We start from the raw sequence: 4,632 nt of genomic DNA on the forward strand, positions 1-4,632 counted from the left end.
TAGGTCTAAAGTACGAAAAGTAGTTTGTTTTCGCGGAGAATAAGAAATGGAACGAAAAGAATCTATATTTTGTTTAATACTTAATTTAATATGAAATTAGGCGCAGCCTATCTGACGGGAAAACCTAGTCATACGGACTGTATCTTCTTTTTGCATAAATTTTTCATTTTGATATTTTCAGCTTGACGGTTTTGCTCTTGTTATGAAAATTATGAACAGAGGCAAATGTTTTAAAATGTTTGGTTTATTAAATGAACGAGATCTAATAATTCTTCAAATACATGTGTCAAGACTAGACTGGCCAAGGAAAAAAGTGTTCATGAGTTAAAGATTATAGTGATAATTGAGTGCTCAGAATCTAGTCTCAAAATCGCCAGAGACCACTATTTACATACATACTAATACTTAAACTGTCCAGTTATGCGCCTCAACGGTCATACCTTTGCTGTCAATTTGTTTCTCTAATACAAAATTCTATTCAAAGTTCTGAATCCGTGTATGCAAAGTTTCTTTTCAGTTCATGTGTTACAGACATTTTTTAATCATGCGTAACGTCATGCTCAACCTCATGTCATCAGCGCATTTGGATGATGTTGGTGCAAAATCAAGTCAGACGTGAATTTTCTTTTAAAACTTATCTTTTTAATGAGAAAATGGACATCACAATTTATAGGAAACCAATACGAAATTAGGTGCTATCTATATATGAAAGAGTTCTCTTGATAAATCAAGTGTCCTATATTTTTTAAAGAAGTTGTACGTGTTATCGTAAATTAATGGCAATACCTGGTATTTTGAGCAATGCCAAGAAAAATGGTGTGTTATGATGCTAGTTTACTTTAATATTTTAAAGGTTTCAATTTCTGCATCAATACACTTTCTTATTTATGTCGCTAAGTGATAAACATGAAACGTTTTTGTTTGCGTTTCTTTCAAGACAAACTTCTTGGTAGTGTTTGCAACATTTTGTATTTTTTTCACATAACATCATTTTAATACAGGTTAAATTTTCTCTTGGATTTTTCATATGTTGTTCAAGACTTGTATCTCTCATTTACCCACTAGAACTGCTGAAAGAACAGTCAGTTGGGTTTTTTTATACTATGTTCACTTTGTGATAACGTTTTTCACTGTGATAGAAAAGTAGACTTGTTGTAAGATATTTCTGACGAGTTCACTTAATCTTACACCAAGTCTGCCGTACAGGCATCGCTCATTGTTATATATTTTTTATTGTAAAGTTATGCTTTTACGGGCTTTGATACGCTCTAAAGGGCTTAGATGAGCTAATGTTATAAAAAGCTTTTTTGGTATTTTTTGTATAATTTGTAGGGACGTCTTATGAGTTTTAATTACAATTGCCAGCTGGATTTTTGTACTTTTAATGGTTGATCTTTATGTTTTCAGTGACAAAAATAATCAGATTTGAAATATAAATTTTTGTTTTGGAACAGAAGCTAGTTTTATATTGGTTTTGCATTTATAAATCAAATTTTATTGCCAGTCTTCTCTGGATTGTCTTTAACCTTTACCCTGCTAAATTTCTAAAATGGACTGGTCTATCATTCCATTTGGGCAGTACCACTTGTTTATCAAAGGGGTGTTCAATGAAAAATTACTGACTGAATAGCGACCAGCACAGAGTCCGTGCAGGCTGATCTTGGTCTGCACTAGTCGCAAAGGCAAAATCGCTTGCCACCAGCAGACTAAATGTTAAATATCTTGTGTACATTGAAAGAGAACACGTACACGAGTGTGGACTTTGTCCAAAGATAAAATATCGCATCTTTTTCCGAACAAACCTTAAAATTTTGGTGTTGTTTTAAATGCCATTTTATTACATTGGGATGCCAACGTTGTTCATGATGGTGCGCCATGGAACAAAGTTGGATTCACATATTTTGTACGTTAGATTTGCATTTAATATTGGTTAAACTTTAAAACTTAAAGCCATATTGTGGTAAATGTGCTTTAAGCAGATTTTGATATGCATTTTTTTACAAGGCAAAATGATTAAACAGTTTACTATTCTTTATATCGCTCATTTTCGATATATAAATTTTAAAAGGATACATTTAATGAAAAAATAGCTTCTGTCACATAATTTTGCAACAAAGAAGTTCTTTATTTGCTACAGATTTTACATCTTCTAAAACATAATTGTTACCTATTTGCAGGTTAAAATAGATTTAAGTCTTTCAGATAGCATTACATATTTTGTTTATATTACACAGTATTATTTTTATATATTTTTTCATTACATATTTTCTTTTATTATGATTTTTTATGTTGTGTGTCTCTTTATTCACTCATATATTCATGTTTGTAAGGTAAATTTAGCTGCAGTTTGTTCACAAAAACTGCTGATTGGAAAATAAATGGCCACAGAATCGTGTGAAGATGAATCAAGTATCAACAAATCTACACATGATAAAAATGGCAGTTGAGTTTCCTTTCATATAATCACTCTTGCTATAAAGCAATTTTGTCAGTAATTCATACATGTATTGTGCTGTGAATAAAATGTGTTAAAATGTACCTTCTTTTGTTACCTTACTACAGGTATTAAATTGTATGTGATTATCTGCCCCGTGCCATATAGCACTTTGAGAACTCCAGATCACCTGCCCCTCCCTGCCGTGGGTTCGAATTCTCATTTGGAAATTTGGATGTAGAATTCTTCCATGTGATAATGCTATCCATCTAGGTTTTGTTTGATAACTCTACCCATGTGCCCGTCTGCGTATTAAGTAAATTTCTATTTCCTTCCTCCGTCAAGAGCTAGGAAAGATCTTCTTTCTCCATCTGTAGTTCAGTCTTGTCCATTTCATATACTGTGCACATCCAAAGCCCAGATCGCCGATTCTGAGGTCACAGGTAACATGGAAGTTATTTCAACCATTTTTAGCTCGACCTTTCAAAGAAAAGGTAGAGGTATATTGCACTCACCCCGGCGTCGGCATCGGTCTCGCCGTTGGTTAAAGTTTTTGATACAATCAAATATCTCTGTTACTATTAATGCTATTGACTTGAAACTTAAAATAGTTATTTACTATAAAAGTCTACACCAGGAGAAACAATCGCCATAACTCTGTTTGAATTTTGACAGAGTTATGCCCCTTTTTAACTTAGAATTTTTTGGTTAAAGTTTTTGATAAAGTCAAATATCTCTGTTACTATCAAAGCTTTTTACTTGAAACTTAAAACAGTTATATAGTATCAAAGTCTACACCAGTAGAACTAATCCCCATAAATCTGATTTGAATTTTGACAGTTATGCCCCTTTTAAACTTAGAAATTTTCGGTTAAAGTTTTAAAAAAATTTCAATGGCAAAGCTCTAATTCAGAGTCAAGCACTGAGAAAAGTCGAGCGTGCTGTCTTACGGACAGCTCTTGTTTTGTTGTCCAATCAAACATTATTGCAGTGATAGACCACAGTTGCAAATGCTTAGTGCAGACAAAACTGTTGGTGGATTTCACTGAATAACTGGCTTGTTTTTCATACTCAGATATCATGCAATATTCTGCCTCATCATTAGACTACACTATAGTCTCGAGTGAAAGTGCTTCTAATGTATGATTCACCTATTCTTTAAAAGTTTTCGAGAATTGTGACTTTATTTTGCATGATCCAGATATGAACTAGGGGATGCTTTTGTAGAAAATCGCATGTCTCCCCACAAACATAGTAGTGATAGGCAAAAAGTCAAGTGGGGACACGAGTGAAAGTCAGAGACACTGATGGTTGGCTTTGTGACTGAAATGCAACAGGGATCATCTAATCTGCATGTCCAATCGTCCTATGAAGTTTCAACATTCTGGGTCAACTTTTGACTAAAGTGGTTCTCAAGTTATTGATCGGAAATGGTTTTCCATGTTAAGGCCCCTGTGACCTTGACCTTTGATCATGTAACCCCAAAATCAATGGGGGTCGTCTACTTTGCATGTCCGATCATTCCTATTACTGTGAAATCATTTTTATTCGTGTAGGACGAATTTTCGCGCTAGGGCCGATGCGCGAAATTAAGACCGCGCTATTATTATTTTTTAATTATATTTTTCATCACTAAAATTGAAAATGCGCGAATTAAAGCCCGCGCGAAACAGTCCTTTTTCACGTTTGCGCGAAATTTCATGTCAGCGAATTTAAATGATTTCACAGTAAGTTTAAACATTCTGGGTCAAGTGGTTCTTAAGTGATTGATAGGAAACGTTTTTCCATGTTCAGGCCCCTGTGACCTTGATCTTTGATCGAGTGACCCCCAAAAACATTACGAGTCTTCTACTCCGTACGCCCCATCATCCTCTGAAAATTGAAGCCTCTAGGTCAGACGGTTTTCCATGTTCTGGTCCCTGCGACCTTGAACTTTGATCAAGTGATCCCAAAATCTACAGGGGTCATCTACTCTCTATGTCCAACCATCCTATGAAGTTTCAACATGTCTGGGTCAAGTGGTTCTCAAGTTATTGATCGGAAACACTTTTCCATGTTCAGGCCCCTTTGACCTTGGATTGAGTGACCTAAAAACAATAGGGGTCATCTACACTGTAAGCCCTATCGCCCTATGAAGTTTGAACTCAATGTTCTAGGTCAAATAGATCTCAAGTTATTGATTGGAAATGAAGTGTGAC

This window comes from Mercenaria mercenaria, chromosome 18, assembly GCF_021730395.1.
Source record: "Mercenaria mercenaria strain notata chromosome 18, MADL_Memer_1, whole genome shotgun sequence".
NCBI lineage: Eukaryota > Metazoa > Mollusca > Bivalvia > Venerida > Veneridae > Mercenaria > Mercenaria mercenaria.